The 21,122-nt window shown below is 40.9% G+C and overlaps 1 protein-coding gene across 3 annotated transcripts in view; it reads left to right on the forward strand.

Annotated features, from left to right (window-relative positions):
* The window catches only part of MEGF10 (multiple EGF like domains 10), a 343,436-nt gene that overhangs the window by 165,258 nt on the left and 157,056 nt on the right, over positions 1 to 21,122 (forward strand). The window contains exon 1 of one of the 3 annotated variants that reach the window (XM_044387359.3): positions 14,235 to 14,667. The exons of 1 other annotated variant lie outside the window; for it this stretch is intronic. The gene's annotated coding sequence lies outside the window, so the exon portion shown is untranslated. Of the gene's footprint in view, positions 1 to 14,234; positions 14,668 to 21,122 lie in introns of those variants that run through there. One more of the 3 variants, XM_044387360.3, reaches the window with a different exon arrangement.

Genomic DNA, 21,122 nt, shown 5'->3' on the forward strand with positions numbered 1-21,122 from the left:
TTATTTATCTATTTGACAGAGAGGTACAAGTAGGGGGAGAAGCAGACTCCCCACTGAGCAGGGAGCCCGATGCGGGACTCAATCCCAGAACCCTGGGATCATGACCTGAACCAAAGGCAGATGCTTAACTGACTGAGCTGCCCAGGTGTTCCCCTGCTTCTCAAACTTTAATGTCCATGTTCATCAGCTAGAGATTTTGTTAATATATGACTCTGATTCAATATTTTGAGCAAGGCCTACATTTTAACCAACTCCTATGTGGATGTTTCTGTTTCTCAGACTCTCCTCGAGTAGCAAAATTCGATTTCGTTTTATTTAAATGTGAAATTACTTTTATGACTCTTGGATTTATCTGGACTGTCTGTTTCTAAAAGCACTGCTGGCCTATTTCCTGGTGTAATAGTATGTTTGCAGAAGCTCTTGAAACAACAACATGCCTATCTGGGATATTCTTATAAAAGTAGACTTCATGTGGGTTGATATCCTGCTTGGAAGCAGTTCAACAGGAAATCAGCTTCACCTTTCACACACCAAGATCAGAAAATGTTAGAAGACATGGATATCTTTCTGACATTGCTTTTTAAAATTGTAACATTTGACACAGTAAATACACCCAATTTGGAATAAATAAATAAATCTATGCAATCTGCATAGTGAGGACTCTCATCACTGTACGCGAAAGGAAACTTAGAGCAGATGACCAGAAGGGACTGTGGCAATGATAGGAGTATTTTTTTTAAAATCCCACCATTTCCTGTGGTGTGATCTCCTTTTGTCTTCAATATGAATGCTTGCTGTGTCAGACAAAGTTCTTGTCCTTAAGCAATAAAAGTCAACTTCAACTAACCTAATAAAATAAAACTGGGGGAGGCCATTCAGGGGGTCCAAAACAGATGGGAAACTGTGAGACCAAATGTCAGAGGCCGGTGCAACTGGAGCCCCAGCAAGGCCTCCTAAAGAGCCCATGCTTGCACTGCACTCCAGCAGCATCCAGACATCCCCTCGTCAGCCAAGACTGGCCATCCAGTGTGGAACACAGCAGCAGCAGCTAAGCGGGATATGTCGGTCCTTTCCTCATTCCTCCTTTGGGACCCCAACACTCTAGAAGGGATAGAAAAGATGAGCCCTGGGGCGCCTGGGTGGCACAGCGGTTAAGCGTCTGCCTTCGGCTCAGGGCGTGATCCCGGCGTTATGGGATCAAGCTCCACATCAGGCTCCTCCGGTATGAGCCTGCTTCTTCCTCTCCCACTCCCCCTGCTTGTGTTCCCTCTCTCGCTGGCTGTCTCTGTCTCTGTCGAATAAATAAATAAAATCTTTAAAAAAAAAAAAAAAAAAAAAAGATGAGCCCTAAAGAGGAAGGAAGAAAACGTAGAGGAAGAAGAAGAAAGCAAAGCACGCCAAATTCCCCAAGGCGGGACAATTTTCACTGCTGGTCAAACCTGGGCAGCGTGAGGGGAACGGCATCACAATGGATTTGAGATTCAAACTGTAAACTGGATTACTTTGGCCCTGATATTGTAAAACCTCAAAGTGTCTGGGATGCTACCAGAGCTACCCAAGATGTTGTGAAGGGGCAGAAAACCCGTCTTCATCAAAACACACCTGAAGACAGTGTTGGAAAAATAAAATAAAAGGGTTTCACGTCAGTATCCCACTGAGTTCAGACTCTTCAACAAAAGAAACAGACACAGCAAAAAAACAGACTTTGAGTAGTTTAAGTAGAACGGGAATTCATTGAGAAGCTACTGGGTGCTCAGTGAAACACTAGGAAGGCTGGAGGGAAAGGTCAGTAAGGGATGTAGGGATGGAGTGAGGTTCTGTACCCAGAGTGAAAATTACTCCTCAGAACCGTATGGGAAGCCCTGCCCCACCAGCGGATAACGAGATGCTGGGGGTCTTATCACCAACACCTCTAGCCCTGGATCCTGACGAGGCAACTGCCACTCCACAGAATGGGATGTTGCCTCCCCTGAGCTGCAAAAAGAAATCTCTATTGTCCCAGTTCCCAAATCAAAGTCTAGGGTATATGTATCTCATTGGCCGAGCCTAAGTCACATGTCCAAGGCCCAGCTGCAAAAGTGTCTGAAGAAGTAAATGGTTGTCCTTTGTGTTTCTATCCTGAAGGGAAGTCTCTTCCTGTAATCAAATCTCATAAGCAAGATTACTATTAGCCTCAATGATGCTTTGTGCAACTGAGGAAAACACATACCTGTAGTTGACAAAGTTAGTCTTTCCCTTCTCCAGTGATTCCAGGCCACTATAAGGATTTGGGAGCAGAGCATGCTTGAATTTAGCTCCACTTGACCACTCTGCTGGAGTCTTTGTGCAGAGCACACATCAGACAGCTGTATGCAGTAGCCCTGCTGTGAAGGTGAATGTTTATCCAACACAGAAAGGGGGTATAGCTGAGATAACAGACATATACTTAAGAAGATATCCAGCTTAGGGAGAAATGAGGTTAACTGGTAATGTGCATGTAGCTTGATAAGGACCAGTGGAGAACGCTTTCATGAAACCAAGGCAAGTGAACAAAAGCTAGGTAAAAGTTGGACTGTGGTGAGTCATCACTTAAATGAAACTGAATCACCATCACCTGGAGAGTCTCTCTTCACCATGTATGGAATTTGGCCTCCAGTGAATGGAAACACAAAGTGATATTGGCCCAGGGTGGGCGTATCTGAATCATCATGCAGAATTACTTGGAACCATTAAAAATTTAAATAGGTATAGTATATTGAGATTGACATCAACTCCCCTCCTGGTTCATGAAATGACTGTCTCATGCTTAACAAAAGAGGAGATTTATGGGAAGAAGTTATATATTTTTATGTTAAAACAAATAATCATTTGTTCATAATTACAATAATTAAGTATCTGAAAGAATATGTATTAATTTAATACTATATAATAATCTATATAAAAACTTTCTGGCCAATTTCCATTATGAAGTTAAAAGTAGGCACTCTTCAGTTATTCCTATTTTTATCCTGAAAATTGTAGAAATAGTAAAGATAAGCAAATTGATTAGATCATTCCATACTGATTCATCGGGGCAGGGGGAAGTAGATGTGATTCAATAAAACCCTCCTGCATCAGATCGTTTCCAAAGGCATGTATCACACAGGGAGTGCTGCTAGGTTGATAGATTTTACACATACTATGTCTGGAGTATCCTTCTACAGTGGAGTAGTGGATTGAAAGTCTATTTGGAGACAAGCAAATATAGAATGGAAAGAGGTATTTGACATAGAGTATTGACAGCTTTTCCAAATTGTGTTCTAAACTGCAATAGAAAAATGAGACCGTAGTCATGTAGGGTCAAAGAAAGGTTTTCTACGGTGAGAGGTATTATTGTTTTTGTATCTTGTTGGGTATCACCCCGTGGAGAGCCGTATAGGTAGGAAAGTGGCTATCACTCTAACACTACTGAGAGTTCCTGGCAATTTTATTTTTATTTATTTATCTTTTTTGGAGAGAGTGTATGTGAGTGGGGGTTAAGGGGTGAGGGGTAGAGAGAGAGAATCTTAAGTAGGCTCCACACCCAGTGCAGGTGGGGCTCCACCTCACAACTCTGCGATCATGACCTGATTGTCAGAGACTTAACCAACTGAGCCACCTAGGCGCCCCTGGCTATTTTAGCCACCATCCATCATGAGAACTCTTCATCTTGCAAAAGTGAGACTCTGTACCCATTAAATATTAACTCCTCCATTTCCCTTTCTCCTAGCCTCTGGCAACCACCATTCTATTTTCTGTCGCTATGAATGTAACCATTCTCAATACACAGGTGAAATCATACAGTACTTGTCTTTTGGGGACTGGTATATTTCACTTAGCATAATGTCCTCAAGGTTCATCCATATTGTGGGATGTGTCAGGATTTCCTTCCTTTTTAAGGCTGAATGGTATTCACTGTATGTATATCCATACCTTGATAACCATTCATCTGTGAATGGAAACTTGGATGAATTCTACCTTTTAGCTCTTTTAGATAACACTACTATGAGCATAGGTTTACACATATTTTTTAGAGACTCTACTTTCAATTTTGCAGGATAAATACCCAAAAGTGGAATTGCTGGATGATATGCTAATTCTATTTTTGCTTTTTCTAAGAATAGCAATACTGATTTCCATGAGACTGTACCATTTTACACTCCCACCAATGGTCCACAAGGGTTCCAATATCTCTACATCCTGCTGACCCTTATTATTTCTGCCCCACCCATTTTTTTATAGTAGCTCTTCTATAGGGGTGAGGTGGTTTGTCATTGTGGTTTTGATTTGCATTTTTGGACGTTGGGCATCTCTTTATGTGCTGTTGGTAATTTGTATCTTCTTTGGAGAAATGTCTATTCAAGTTCTTCACCCATTTTTTTTTAATTGGGTTGTTCTTGTTAAGTTGTAAGAGTTCTTTACATATTCTCCTGTCCTCTTGCTCACTCCACTCCAGACATACTGACCTCCTGTCCTCTTGCTCACTCCCTCCAGCAAACTGATCTGCTTTCTTCTCTTCAAAAACACTAGTGATTGTTCCCCCTTAGGTCCCATGCTATTCCCTCTCCCTGGCACGTGTGGCTTCCTGTTTCACCTCTTTCATTTCTAACTCAAATAGTGCCTTCTCAGTGAGACTTCCTATGAAGTATTGCAACTCATCCCTGCTCACCCAAAATACCTAATCCCCTTTAAAATGCTCCACATTTTGGGGCACTGGCTAGTGGATCATATGATAGGTCACAAAGCAAGTCTTGGCAAATTTAAGAAGATTAAAATCATAGCAAATATCTTTTTCTACCATAGTGGTTGGAAACTAGAAATCAGTAACAGAAGGAAAACTAGAAAATACCACAAGTGTGTGGAAATCAGACAATACACTCCTGAGCAACCGATGGGTCAAAGAAGAAATCAAAAGGGAAATAAAAAAATATCTTGAAACACAAAATGGAAACACATCATACTAAACTTTATGGGATGCAGCAAAAGCAGTTCTACAGGGAAATTTATAGTGATAGATGCTTACATTAAGAAAAAAGAAAAATCTTGGGGCACCTGGGGGACTCAGTCATTAAGTGTCTGCCTTCGGCCCAGGGTGTGATCCCAGGGTCCTGGGATCGAGCCCCGCATCAGGCTCCCTGCTCCGCTGGGAAGCCTGCTTCTTCCTCTCTCACTCCCCCTGCTTGTGTCCCTCTCTCGCTGGCTGTCTCTGTCAAATAAATAAGTAAAAAATCTTTAAAAAAGAAAAAAGAAAAATCTCAGTCTAACTTTTCATCTTGAGGAACTGGAAAAAAGAACAAACTGAGCCCAAAGTAATGGAAGAAAGGAAATGACAAATATCAGAGCAGAAATAAATAAAATAGAGGCCAGAAAACAATAGAAAAGATCAATGAAGCTAGGAGCTAGCTTTTCAGAATAGTAAAATGGACATGCTTTTAGTTAGCATGCTGTGGAAAAAAAGAGAGAAGACAAATAAAATTAGAAATAAAAGAGGAGATATTACAACTGATACCACAAAATTACAGAGGATCGTAAGATGGTACCTGAACAATTACATGCCAAAATTGGGATTACCTGCAAAAAATGGATAAACTCCTAAAATGTACAACCTACCTAGACTGACTCATGAAGAAGTAACCCCAAACAGGCCAATGCCCTGTAAGGAGATTGATTTAGTAATCAAAACTTCCCAACAAAAAAAAGCCCACGACTATCTTGTGAGTTCTTCTAAACACTTAAGCGAAACATTTCAAGAAGTAATTCCAATCCTTCTGAAATTCTTCCAGAAAAATTGAAGCGGCTGAACACTTTCAAACTTGTTTTACAAGGCCAGCATTACCCTGATACCAAAGTTAGATAAGGACAAGAATACTATGGAGCAATATCCCTGATGAAAGTAAATGCAAACATTCCCGATAAAATATTATGAAACTGAATTCAGCACATTAAAGGGACCATACACCATGAGCAAGTGGGATTTATCCTCGGGATACAAGGATGGTTACAACATATGCAATTAATAAATGTGATATCTCACATTAATAGAATGAAGATAAGTATCATATGATAATCTCAGTAGATGCAGAAAAGGCATTTGACAATATACAACATCCTTTCATGATAAAAATTTGTCAACAAGTTTGACATAGAAAGAATGTACCTCAACCTAAAGACCATATATCACAAGCCCACAGCTAAAATCATACTCAGTGGTGAAAGGTTGAAAGCTTTTCCTCCAAGATCAGGAACAAGAAAAACGTGCTACTTTTACCACTCCTATTCAACATAAGCCTGGAAGTTCTAGCCAGAGTACTTATGCAAGACAAAGAAATAAAAGACATCCAGTCAGAAAGTAATAAAATCGTGTGTTTGCAGATAATGTAATCTTATATTGAAAGTCCTTAAGACTCCACCAGAAAACTGTTAGAATTAATTAACAAATTCAGTAAAGTTGCAAGATACAAAATCAACATACAGAAATCAGTTGTGTCTCTATATACTAACGATGAAATAGCTGGAAATGAAATGAAAAAATAATTGCCTTTACACCAGCATTAAAAACAATAAAATACTTAAGAATAAATTTAACCTAAGAGGTGAAAGATCAGTTCACTGAAAACTAAGACTCTGATGAAGGAAATTAAAGAAGATAAAAGTAAATGTATGTTTGTGGATTGGGAGAATTAATATTGTTTAACTGTCCATACCACCCAAACCGTCTAGACTCAAGGCAATCCCCACCAAAATTTCTATTAAATTTTTTAAAGAAAGAGAAAAAATCCTAAAATTTATATGGAACCATAAAAGACCATGAATAGTCAAAGCATTCTTGAGAAAGAACTGGAGGCATCACATTGATTTTTTTCAATCTCTATTATAAAGTCATCAAAACAGTATAGTATAAAAAGACACATAAACCAGTGGAACAGAAGAGACCAGAAATAGATCCGTGAATATTGGTTAACTAACATTTGACAAAGGAGCCAAGAAGTACTTAAAGGGGAAAGAACAGTCTCTTCAATAAATGATGTTGGGAAAACTGGATAATCACACACAAAAGAAAGTAATTGGAACCCCAATATAGACTACTTACAAAAATTAACTCAAAATGGATTAAAGGCTTGAACATAAGACCCAAAGCCATAAAACTCCTAAAATAAAACATAGGGCAAAGGCTCCTTCACGTTGGTCTTGGCAATGATTTTTTTCATATGACACCAAAGGCACAAGCAACACAAACAAAAATAAATAAGTGGGACTACATCAAACTAAAGATCTGCACAGCAAAAGGAACAATCAGCAAAATGAAAAGGCAACCTCCAGAATGTGAGAAAACATTTGTAGACTTATATCTCATAAAGAGTCAATGTCCAAAATATATAAGGAACTTACACAGCTCAATAGGAAACAACAAAAACAACCAAATAAGCTCATTAAAAATGAGTAGAGGACCTGAATAGACACTTTTCCAAAGAAGACATACAAATGGCCAACGGGTATGTGAAAAGATGGTCAACATCATTTATCATCAGGGAGATGCACATGCGTTTCAAAACCACAATGAACTATCACTTTACACCTGTTAGAATGGCTTTTATTATAAAGATAAGACATAACAAGTGTTTATGAGGGTGTGGAGGAAAGGCATGTGCACCATTGGTGGGACTATAAATTGGTTCAGTTATTATGAAAATAGTAAGGAGTTCCCTCAAAAGGTTAAAAGTAGAGCTAATATATGATCCATCAAACTCACTGCTGGGTATATATCCAGGGGAAGTGAAATCAGGACCCCGAAGTGATATCTGCATCCCCATGTTCACTGCAGCATTAGTCACAGTAACCAAGATGCGGAACCAGCCTCGATGTCCTTTGAGAAATGGATGGATAAAGAATATGTGGTGTATCTATAAAATGGAATATTATTTAGCCACAGGAAGGAAGAAGGAAATCCTGGCAATCGCCATAACACGAATCAACCTTGAGGGCATTATGCTAAGGAAATAAGTCAGAGAAAGGCAAATACCATATGATATCACTTATATGTGGATTCTAATTAAGGTGAACTCATAGAAACAGACAGTAGAATGGTGGTTGTCAGGGGTTAGGAGCTAAGGGAAATGGGGATATGTGGTCAAAGGGAACAAACTTCCAGTTGTAATATGAGTAAGTTCTAGGGAACTAATGTACAGCATGGTGAGTATAGTTAACAATACTGTATTACATATTTGAAAGTTGCTAAGAGCAAATCTTAAATGTTCTCACCACAAAAAAGAAATGGTAATTATGTGACATGATGGATGTGTTAAATAATCCTACTGTGGTAATCATTTCACAATATAAAAGTGTCTCAAACTATCAGGCTTTACACCTTAAATTTGGGCAGTGTTATAGGCCTTCATAGCTCAATAAAGCTGAAAAGTAATTTTTAGAGATAACAGGCAAAGTTAAAATTAAAAAAAAAACAACCAAAATGAAACCAAAAAAATTGAAAAACACTAAGTCAAGGGAAATACAGGTGGGTTTTTAATCCCATTGTTCCTCATCTCCACAAGAATACCAAGATCCTTCACATCTGTGGAGACGTCTTACCTAAGGGTAGACAGAAAAGTGCCCCTAACTTCTAATGCATGGTCACGGGCTGCAGATAAAATTTTCCTGTTCATTGTCCTGTGTCTTCCCTTCTTCCCACCGATATCTTTAAAAGACAGTAATCTTTTCAAAAAAGATTTATTTATTCATTTTATTTTATTTTTAAAGACTTTATTTATTTTAAGAGAGTAGGTGGGGGGAGGAGGAACAGAGGAAGAGGGACAATCAGACTCTGCACCGAGTCCAGAGTCCAATGTGGGGCTGGATCCCATGACCCCGAGACCATGACCCGAGCCAAAATTAGGTCTGATGCTCAACCAACTGAGCCACCCAGGCGCCTCTTATTTATTCATTTTAGAGAGAGAGTCAGAGCACGTGGGAGTGGGGAGAGGGACAGAGGGAGAGTGGTAGAGGGAGAGGAAGAGAGAGAATCCCAAGCAGACTCCCTGCTGAACATGGATGCGAACGCGGGGCTTGATCCCACAACCCTGAAATCAAGAGTCAGACACTTAGCCAAGTGAGCCACCCAGGCACCCCAAGAGAGTAATCTTTTTAAAAAGATAGACAAGGGTCATCTTCGAGGAAGAAGTGTAAAGAAAATCTAGGTCAAGAGGAAAAGACTGAAGAGAGGGAGTCTGAGGGAACCCTCATCGGACCAGAACTCCACCTTGCTCTTTCTCCCCATCCTTTGGCTGAGTCTTATGATTAAAGATCCAATCTATTTCAGTCTGACTTGTATTTCTCCGGGGGTGGGGGGATGAAACTGTATATACCCAAGATCTTCGAAGACTCCTGAGCCAAAGACTCTAAATCAACCCTACAAAGCAGTTTTTCAAGGTCCATGGGGGGGAAGTAAGTAAACATAGCACATTGGTGAAATTGGGGGAGCTATAGTGGGCTATCAGGAGACTAGAATCGGTAAATGTAGCTCAAAGGCAGGTGAAGCAATAGAGAGAGCATGGTGCTTGAAATCACACCTGCTTTTGCCGCTTACTACCTAGGTGAGCATGAGTAAGTTAATTGATCTTTCTGAGCCTTCCTTTTCTGTAGAACAGCAATAATGATACATACTTCCTGTTAGGATTGAGTGAAGTAAAAAATGTGAACGTTGTGCTGTATTTATAAATTAACACTCTGCAATGTGCCCTCTTCTTCTTCTTCTTCTTCTTTTTTTTAATGGGAAAGAAGTCAATTCTGTGAACTCTAGTCTGTTGCTGTAACTAAGCAAGCTTTTAAATCATAGATTTAAAGACATGATTGAGAGCACTACAGAGGGGAAGTCACGCGTATAAAAGCTAATCTTGTTTGCTAAGAGGTAGAACTACTAGGCTGACTTGATTTCTTTTACTGGAAGTATTACCAGACAAATGAATTGAAGGGATGAGAATAGATCTGTAATTATAAGGTAATCGAAAAAAAAAATCCTATAAGTCCTTGTGGATCAGATGAAGAAAGTGGGCTGGATATCATAGAGTTGTAGTTTTATAAGTGGTTGAATGACCATACTACAAGGTGAGAATAAATATAAACAGAGAATAAGGTCTCTGTTAGAATATGTCTTTGACATGTTTAATAAGTATTTGCTGAAGAGTATTGTGGCTTGCTGATCAAATTTCAGATTTCATTCTTTTGAGCTGGCTAGTTAACATACTAGGACAATAATTAGCTCCACCAAGTTCTCAAATTCTAAAGATTGACAGCATATAGAAAAATGGAATTTCAAAGGACTAAATGAATAGTCCTGTAAAATTACTATGGAAGTCCCAACTAATTGTATAAATAATATTTTTAAAAGTCAGGCTTAATAGCAAATATGAATAGTAATTGAGTTTTAGTAGATTATAAATTCTGTTAACAGAATCGTATAGTTACCATGACCACCACCAACAAAAGCCCATAAAACCTTATATTAATAATGCTATAGAGTTCAGAATAAATGTTAGTAAAAGTCTCGCTGAAATCCAGGTTATTCAAGGCTTGATCTGAAATGCTTTATGTGTTTATGCTGGGTACCACATGTATATCATTCAAAGGTCTTTGGATGAAAGCATCAGAAACCAATTCTATCCAATTCAAGCAAAATAAGTAAAAACGTAGAAAGAATAACACAGAAAACATGGAGGAATTTCTTTCCCAAGAATAGCTCCTAAAACTAAAGGAAAAGAGTTTCCTTTTCTGGCTGTAAACGAGTAACTAGACTGGACTTATGCTCTAGCAGAACAAACAAAAATAAAACAAGACAAACAAAAATTAGACATGATACATGAAAAAACAAAACAAAAATTAGACACGATACATGGAAGGAAAAAAAACCTCTTTTTAGACACTGGACCAAAAAACTGTGATCCCTGAGAATAGGTAAGCAAATGCAGTGAACCCCAGAATCACTCTGGCTTTCTGACTAGAGCTGCTTCCTGGCCTACAGTGCAGGGGAGCACAGGAGAGACAGTGGAATTCAGGGAAGCTGGTGTGACTAGATTTGGAGGGCAGTGCACCAACGTGGAAAGATTAAGACAAGGAAAGACTTCCAGAAATTTGCATAGGGTCTTTCTATTGTTGAATAATAAGCCATGATGAATGGGGTAAAACTGTGCAAGAGTAGGCACATACTGATACTGAAAGCTAATCATTCCCAGAGCCTTTGCAGGACTGATAAGCAGAGTGAAGAGTGCATAGTCTTCAGTGAACATCTGGGGTCTTTCAGTAGAGACCCTAGAAAGGTCATGCCTTATTACAGTGCATCAGTCTGGGTCCGATCAGAAGATAGAAGCCACACTGTCGGTTGAACTGGGGCATTTTAATATAAAGGATTGTGGGGGCGCCTGGGTGGCACAGCGGTTAGGCGTCTGCCTTCGGCTCAGGGCGTGATCCCGGCGTTGTGGGATCGAGCCCCACATCAGGCTCCTCCGCTATGAGCCTGCTTCTTCCTCTCCCACTCCCCCTGCTTGTGTTCCCTCTCTCGCTGGCTGTCTCTATCTCTGTCGAATAAATAAATAAAATCTTTAAAAAAAAAAAAAAGGATTGTGGACTCTGATGAAAAGCAACTGATGATATGACAATCCTGCGTGTTACCCTAGGGCCAGGAAAGTGCTTAAGAAAGAATAAAATTGGAAAGGGTTTAGACCTCACTGGGGAAGGTATAATTCAGTATACTGGATAGCGTACTGGTTTGCCTAGGCTAGAGCTGCTCTGAAGTCTCTTAGCTATCAGGAAGCAACTGTCTGGAGTGCAGGCAAAACACTGGTGAGCGTGTGGAGTGAGGAATAACTCTGTGGGAATCTTCTGGACCACAGATGAGCCACAGAGGGTCCTGGAGAGAGAGGAGAGTCTCAGTAGGCACACTAGTTCACAGGCAACTTGGGTGGGGAGTTGCAGAGGGTGCAGGGACTCAACAGGACCTCCAGGCTGCAGACAAGCTATGGCTGAGTTAGTAAAGAGGGAACGGGAATGCCAGTGTAGGCAGGAGGCTTTGGAGTGATGATTTGTGCAGAAGACCTTTGGGGCACTAGTTTCTTTGTTGAGAGGGTTGCAAAATCATTAGGTAGATTTAAAAAAATTGATGAACCTTCTGCCAGACCAAATGATCATGGAAAATTAATATAGACCAATATTCTGCCATTAGTCATTAGGGATATGCAATTTAAAACCATAATGAGATACCACTGTATATCCAGGAGAATGGCTATAATAAAAAGACGGACGGTGCCAACTGTTGATGTGAAACAATGTCATACATTGCTGGTGTGAATGTAAGGTGTTAGTTTACTTTGGATAACTATTATATAATTATACACTTACTGTATAAACCAGTAATTCCAGTGCTGGAAAATAAGGAAAAGAACATATGTCCACAAAAGGACTTGTACAGCAGTGTTCCTAGCAACTTTATTCATAATGAGCCTAAACTCAAAACAACCCAAACGTCCATCAACATCTGGTGAATGGGAAAACAAACTGTGGTATAGCCATACAATGGAATGATGCTCAGCAATAAAAAGAAACAATCTGCTGATATAGTCAAGATCAATGAATCTCAGAAACATTACGCTCAGTGAAGGAAGCCAGACACAAAGAAATACATATTATGTGATTCCATTCTAGAAACTCTAGAAAAGACAAATTTAATCTGTAGTTACAGAAAGCAGCTCAGAGGGCTGGAATGATGTGGTGTGTGGGAAACTGACTTCAAAAGGGTGCAAAGGAACTTTCTGGCATTATGGAGTCATTCATTATCTTGATTATGGTAGTGGCCCCATGCATGTACATGTTGCTCAAAACTCATCAAACCATACACTTATTATGAGTGCAACACATTGAGTGTAAATCATGTCTCAATATAGTTGATTAAAAAAAATGAGAGGCATTGGAGCAACCAGGTTTCATAAAACATAAAGCAAGGTAGCTTTGGGGATTAAGTGACTTAAGTGACTTGGCCCAGCAGCTCTAGATTTATTGGTCCTTATGCTGCTCTGATCAAAGTTCACATTCCTGGCAGAGAAGGTCTAAAGGGAGTAGCTTAGGTCAGGTGCCCGCTCTTGGACCTGGAAAAGCTGGACCATTCTGACAGACCTCCCCATCCAGACTGAACTAAGTGTGGCAGGAGTGGTCCCCCAAAGGAAAAATGGAGGTGCTGTTAACCAGAAGAAGGGGCAATGATGTCTGGTAAACAATCAAGCAAATGCACTCTTCCCCTGGGAATTTCCAGGGGTGACCTAGGAGGATGGTGATCTATGCTTATTCATTCCATTCATTCAAGCGTAATTTTGAGTATGGACTGTTTGCAGACGCTGTTACTGACTGGAGACACATATACATTGGAGCTGTCTCCAAAAAAAAGAGTTCATATTAATGTAAGCAAGAGAAACCTGATAGGAGGGGATGATCTGGCGTGGGTATAGAGCACAAGACTTTGGGGGGGGGGTAGGCGACAGAATTCAGCTGAATATAAGAACTGTCCCGCAGTTTGCGGTTTGTGTCTGCCTGGCTTGTTCGGAAGAGGGGAATTCTTTGGTGGAGAACAAGAACGTGGACAGTTGGAGAAGCAGATTGCAGAATTCACGTCTTGGCCAACCCACAAATAGAGAAAAACCTTTTCATCATTCTTTCTGTGATTTGTCTGTCTCCCGGGGCCTCCTTAGCTAGTCGGCAGAGGGAGCCATTCCCCAAGAAATCCCCGCGCGAAGCCTGGCGGAGGGCCTGGAAAGATTCTCTTGGCGGGTCCCGGGAGTTCTCTTTGCCCCGCCTCTGTAAAGCAGGCTCCCTCACTTCCCCCCTCTCCCCTCCAGTTCCTCACTCCACCTTCCCAAGCACTTTGTTGCCGCATCGCACACTCTGGCACGACTGGGTCACCCACTCCTTCTCCATCCCACATTTGCGCTCCTTGCCTGGCACCACTGGGGACGTGTGGTCCATCCAGCTGGCCACTCCAGCGCTGTCCCCAGTACCCCAAGTCCTTAGAGAGGGTCTAGAACACCTCCCAGAGACTTTGGCACGGGGGCGCTCACTAAAGGCAGACGGGCGCACTCTCCACTACCCCTTGGTTCATTTCTTGCGTGACCCCACGGTTTGCCAACTTCGTGACCGAACTGTTTGCTGGGGTCACTCCTGGGTGGTGGAAGCCGCTCCGGGCAGGGACGACCCTCGATCGGGACTCAGGAGTGTGGCCGGTAGGATCCTGCCGGTGGCACTAGGGAGTGCGCTGCGCCGAGCGACACCCCCCTGCGGTCACTGCCCCGGCGGCAGCAGCTGCTGCAGCGGCAACTGCTTGCATCCCAGCCCCGGCTCGGGTTACTCCCCTCCTCCTCCAGCATCTCGGGCCAGACCGGGAAAACCTTGTTTAAGTTTGCGGCGAGTACTTCCCTCGTGCGCAAAACTAGGGGTCTGGAAACGCGCCGAGACCGGCCTCCTTTCCCGCGTGTCCACATTGGAGCCTGAACGGGGACCCCCAGGTATCGCTGTCTTCTGGGACGCTACTTGGAGTCTGACTGCGCTATTGCAACAGATTTTGCTTCTCGGCTGGCTGGCGTGGGGGTCAAAACCGGACAGAAAGGGTTGCGCTGCCAATCTCAGGATCCCGGGACCTGGGTAAGAGTTGGGCAAACTCTGTTCTGGCAGCCGCTGGACCTTGGCCGGACGCTAGCTGGTTTTTTAGGGGTTGGGGGCATATTTTCCTTCGTCAGGAGCCGCGGGGGCAGAGTGAGGTAGGGCGAGATGGGCTCAGGCTGGGTTGTTTACGTTGTCTCAAGGGTTTATTGTTACTGTTTACATTTGGTCTTGTCATTTGGGGCCGTATAGGAACTTCCTGGAGTATTTTTCCTGGAGAGACACCTCCGTTACGCATTTTATTTTGCATGATTTCTGCCCTTGCATTGCATTATCTGTGTGTGTTCTCTATTGACGGGTGTCAAAACTGGATGTAGGGAGATCTGGGGAGTGGAATCAGACTGAGAATGAAAAGCAGCTTCAGCAGGACCCTTTCTTCCAGACCACCTTTACTTCTCTTGGGATCTTGACTTGTTTTCCAAACTTTTCTTTTTTCCAGTACTTGATAGTCACATTGTGCACAGACTTGGGATGCTCCCTCTTCCTATGTTCTCAGCGTCCTTTAGGGGTGTCGGGATCACCCCCTGGTGATTTAGATCAGAGGGGTCTCTTCCTGGTTGCAAAGCCAGGCTCCTCAGGGAATGTTGGGAGGAGCCGTTCTTCAAGCCATAGAAAGATCTATTTTGTGTTAGTCCTTTAAATAACTTTGATCTTGGACGTTTAGCCCTGGCTTAAGAGAAACCTTTTGTCTTTATAATTTTCTGGAATTAAGGATGGTACCCTTAAGTATATGAAGTGACGTGATTTATTTGATGTTTCTTTAGATAATATCCTCATAGGAGGACCCAAATTCTTAAAGGAAGGTTAAAGTTTGGGGTTTTATTAGTCGAAAAGTTCTTAGGCAGTGAAATCCATGCTGTTCCTAGGCAGAGGACAGTGACATTCCTTGCTGGTTCTTCTTGCCTTTCTACTTTATATCCTAGGTCTCACTTTGTATATAGTTTTCTCAACTAAAGATGCTTCATTCCTTATGGATGAAAAGATTAGGATCTGATCTTTTTATACAGAAGTGCCATATTCCTGACACAACTGCTCCAAAGGGTCAGCCTGCAGAGTATTTTTTGTTTTGCAGCTCTGAGATCAAAGAGTTTTGTAGAGGGTAAGCTCTGGGACCAGGGAACCTGAAGTCAACTCTCAGCCCTGCCACTTTCCAGTTGTGTGGTTTCGGGCAAGTGACTTAGTCTCTCTTTCTCTGCATCTATAAAATCTGAATGATAATAATGATCCTTATTATTGTTAGAATTGTTAAAAGCATTCAATGAGTTAATGCCCCTGGAGTGCTAAGCCTGGCAGGTAGTTAGCTATTACTCTGATGAGGTTATAGCTAACGTTGTCAACCATTGTATCACCATAATATAGCTAAGTGTTAGCTGTTATTTGTGTTGGGATGAGCTTTGAAGGCTGTGCTCATGTGGGCTCCAGTCCCACCTAGAACTAGATGTGTTGCCAGATTTATCTCACACACGATCTTTGTATTGCTTTCTGCTAGGACCCTTTCAGAGGAAAGAAAGTGCGTGTGGCAGGACTGGGATTTTACAGGAGGGGTGATTGTTGGGTTCCAGAGGGTGCTTGGGGCAGGCTGGCAGGTGGGAAATCCACATTCACCCTGCACACTGCCTTAGAAATGCCGTGCATTAATGTACCTCCTTTAACCTATTTCTTAGAGGTCTGTCATTCATTCGTTCAATAAATATTTATTAAGCATCTATGGAATTTCAAGCACTGGTCTAGGTTCCATGTTATTTAAGTTCATTGGCTTCATTTTTAAAATGCATGAGTGTTTGCCTTATGTCTCACCTTCCCCTCCCCCACCATTTCAAGCATTTGAGGGCATCACATGACACTAGCTCTCCATGAATTAAATCCCAAATACTTTTTAGCTATAATGATTTCAAGATCTGTTAAAATGAAGGGGACATACCGCTAAGGAATTGAACAAAATATTCAGTAGAACCTCCAGCACTTTACTTCTCCCATCAGTTTTATCATATGTAAGTTTGTGGGGAGGCGGGTGGGGAAAGAACTGGATAATCTCCAGGGTTCCTTCTGTCTCTACAATCCTTAGATTAGCTGCTTTACTTCATTGGTCATTGCCTTTTGAACCTTTTTTTCTTTTAACATTTGTCTTAGGTACATAAATTTTGTCACTTCCATCATGGCATGTTAACCAAGTGAGTAATGGCACTGATAATTAGTTAAAAAAGGAAAAGTATTTAGCTCTGCTTATATTTCATTAGTTATTTTCAGCTTAATTAAACTGTGAGAAATTGCCAAAATTTGACCATTTTTGACCTACATGAAATGGGTTTCATATAGCTCAACCCAGTATAAATCCTGACCCCCTCCACTTTGATTCAGATGCAGTAAGTTTCGGGGGATATGGGAAAATGTGAAGTATTGCAAGTTCCCTATTGCAAACCCAAGTCACATGCTCATGTAGAAGCAGTGAATTTACCTTCCTCATGATTGTCTGCTTGGTCTTATAGCACCTTTTAAGATACAAATCTGATCGTGTCTTCACCTTGTGTAAACATCTTTGGCCGCTCCCCAGATGGTAAGCATCAGTGTCACCAGGTGCTTATTGAAAATGCAGATTCCAGGGCTTCACCCCAGATGCAAGGGCCAGACATCTGCATTGGAGCAGATCCCTAAATGAATATGGTGGAGGTGACCTAAAATCGCAGCTGAACTAACACCGTAAAGCCTAACCTCTTTAACATGATGCATGAGACCGCACCACATCTTCTCCGGGTTGTTGCTTCTACTTTCCTCTTCCTCTGGCCTCCAGCCCCACTAATCTTGATCTGGTTCCTCTTCCTAAAACCATGCATTGCCTGCCTTTACTTCTGTGTATGTTTTTTTCTCTGCTAGAGATATCTTTGCTCCTCTTTTCAGTCTAAACAACTTACTACCCATTTATCCTCCAAGATACTTGAATGTATTTCAATGAATGAATACTTACTTGAATGTATTTCAAGTAAGACCCACCCTCTGAAACTTTTCCTAATTCTCTCTTATAAACTTAGTGATATCTCTTGTGATTGCGAGTCTACTTTGCGGATGGCTTTAATATGACATCTATTACATTATGTCAGCTGTATTCGTGATCTGGATATTTGTGCAACTGGCGAATTTACCGTTCCTTATTTTAAGCCTTTATCTGCATGGCTGGCACATCATAGTCACATGATAAATGCCTAAAGAATGTGGGGGAAGATGGAATGAATGAATGCTAATTGATTTTTCTTAGCACACGAAGTGTTTGGGATAGTCACCATGTGCACACTCAGGATGGTGGAGAAGCCAGTTGACAATTTACAATTTAGCTAGACATAGTGTACAAAGTTAGTAACCTGGAGAGGTAAATGGGCAAGATAGAATATCCTAAGACTTAAGAAACACCATGTGCCACCAAATTAATGTGACATGTTCAACAGTATGGCAGCACTATGATCTAAGAGATGATTTTATGACACCTTTGGAATGGTTTTGGTTGTGCATGACAGTCCTGGGGCACCGGGATGGCAGCGCCAATGCCAATAAAAGCACTTTTGCCCTGTGCCTATTTATACATAACTTTGTATTGTTTTTATATTTGATCATAAATGTGGCGACTGGCTTAGTATTGTTTTTCCTACTTTAATACAGGATGCCCCCTTAAAAGCAGGTCCAAAGATTGATGGTGCAAAAGCCTACATTTTATAAGGATGCTGGCCCTATGAGCTACGTTAGTACCAAATATCTCATTCTACCTAGCCGTTCATACACTGCGTTCAGTGTTCACTCCTTTCTTTAATTTTTCTTTCTTTGAACTTTCTGTAATTTTGGTGATTTCCTTCTCATTTGAACAACAGTTGATCTGTTTAAGTTCAATAAATGTCTTGATTCAGATTAAAGATTTGCCATTTTTGGCATGCCTAATTACCTGCATTTTTGTCTCAGTTACATTAAGTTTTATGAGACCCAAAACTTCTCTTTATAACTTGAGGTTTTTGGTTGTTTCATTTCCCACTCATTTTTGTGATAATAGAAACAGGCAATAACATTTGAACGAGTGAACAAACATCACGGAGTAACGGTAAAGATGATCATGTTGCAAAAATTGAACTTTTAGCTCACAGACGTTTTCACCATAAAATAAACCCTGAATAGTATTAATTCATAGGCTGATGCATGAAAGTTCCAGTGACATAGGGCAGGAAAGTAGCAGGATCAGCACGTGGAGTAAAAACATCCAGATTGTTTGGACTTCAGACAACGCAATATTAAAAACTGCCCGTGCTCTCCATTTCTCAAGCATGTGTACCCACTATTCTGTATTCAAGATTAGCTTAATTTTAAGAATTAACTAAAATTCATTGGATGCTGTTGATGTGTCTTCTTTTTCAGTTCTATTTCTGAAGTGAACTTTTTCTACCTGAGTTTAAGTTGCAGCTGGGCGTACTTCTGTAAGTTTCTTAGCTGGTCCCTTGATCTCTTCATTCATTCAATCTGAATTCCCCAAGATTTTGTATTTATCTCTAGTCTCTCCTTTCTTCACAATTTAAGATGATTTTTCACGGCGGTCATTCTAACTCTTTTACAAACGGTTATGGCAGAAGATTAATTTATAGCACTTAATGAGAGGATTTCTCATACGATGGGGAAAAAAGTAAGTACAAACCACTGCTGTTTTGCTTTATACAACTTTGCAAAACTACGGGTCGTCACGTGGATGTCACCTGATAATGCGCACTCTGCCATTAGCTAGTCCAGAAAGTGTGAATGTGATCATATATCCTGCTATTATGGAACTACATTTCTGGTGATTTCCTCTCTTGTTTCATTTCTAGTGATTTATGCTCTTAGATAAAGAAACTATGTAAAGCATTTTAACCACCTCAATTGCCTACTCAGAGACCAATGAATTGTACCCTTCCCCCAACCCTTCCAAGACAAAGAAAACAGTATTTCAGCACGGGAAGCCTCATCTTGATAGGTACATGTGCATGATATTAGCATCTGTTAAAAACATCTTATCTTTGAGAGCAAGGAGGCCCCATCCCAGAGGGCGACTGAGTGCCTTGTCATGAACATCCTGGCTGATCTGGATGAGCTGCACAGATCTGGTTAATTCTCAGACCTCACCACAGGTGATCATCCCACGCTGTACCCTTTAAATACCTTCTGGTAAAGAATCATATTTGTCCTCTTTAAAAAAAAGTTTTTGATGGTTAATTGAAAATCAAAGCACAAATTTACCTTTTCCTTTTGGAACAAAATGAAAGTATAAAATCTTTGTTTTGGGCCCAGGGGATTAAATCTGCAATGAAAATGAAGAATTTAAAATATCTACCTCCACTGATATTTTCAGAAGGGTGCTTTATGTTTTGGACAAGGAATTAATGACAAGATGTGACTTTGGTGTCCTTTAAAAAAAGAAATGGGTTTGAGTTTTATTTTTGCCCATCTGTTATTTATTAGGTGTATGGGGCATAGGGATGATTATTATGTGGAATTACTGAGATTCTTGCCTTTAAAAAAAATAAGATAAAAAAAAATACAACTGACTGGGTAAGGCTGGGTGTAGGGAAGACCAGTGGGAGGTTCTGAGAGCTTCTTCGAGAGTTCAACCGAGGGAGAGGGCTCAGCGTGCTCACCAAAGGTTTCCTGGCATGTGGGGGGCCTCCAAGAGAGAGGATTTGAGTTATGGCAGATTTTAGACAGGGAAATGAGCTCAGCAAACATGCAGCTGCAGGCATTGGCAAGACATCTTCAAGCAATAGTGGCTAAACCATTCTACAGGAGTGGTAAGGTAACATTTGAGAATCATTTCATGGTAGCCACACAGGGGCTCTAGGATGAAATTCTGCCTGCTCCCCCACACAAGGTCCACAAGAGGAGCCCCTCAGATTACAATGCTACTATTTCATTATATAAACCAAATGTGCTTTGGGGCATCCACTGGGATTCACGTAAAAATGGAGCCCCGCTCCACAAGAAAGTGTGAAATGAGGAAACGGCTAATTCAGTCAACAACTCTGGGGCTTTTGGAGGGTGGGGGATGGGGTCAGGGGCCATGTTTCTTCTAGCATCATCTGGATCTGAATTCACAGCTTCCCTTAAGATTTCCAGTTTAGAGACTTTCTTGCCCCACTGCTGTACTGTCTCTTTTGACATGAAGTTGTCCACTGAAACACAGATACAACTTCTTTCTCTCACTTTGTAAAATATCATCCAACGTGTAGCTCTGAGTGGCTGGCTTTTAAGGCTTGGGACTGTGGAGGAAGTTCACATCTTAAAACTTTAAGCTATTAAACCATGAAATTATTAATTGTTAAAATTATTATATATATTAATTATAATTTTATATATTTTTATTGGGTACTATTTAATAATTTATTTAAAATGAAAAATATGAAACCCATATTTTTTTAGTGTTTCATTTATTTAAATTT

This window comes from Ursus arctos, unplaced genomic scaffold (genome assembly GCF_023065955.2).
Source record: "Ursus arctos isolate Adak ecotype North America unplaced genomic scaffold, UrsArc2.0 scaffold_5, whole genome shotgun sequence".
Taxonomy (NCBI): Eukaryota; Metazoa; Chordata; class Mammalia; order Carnivora; family Ursidae; genus Ursus; species Ursus arctos.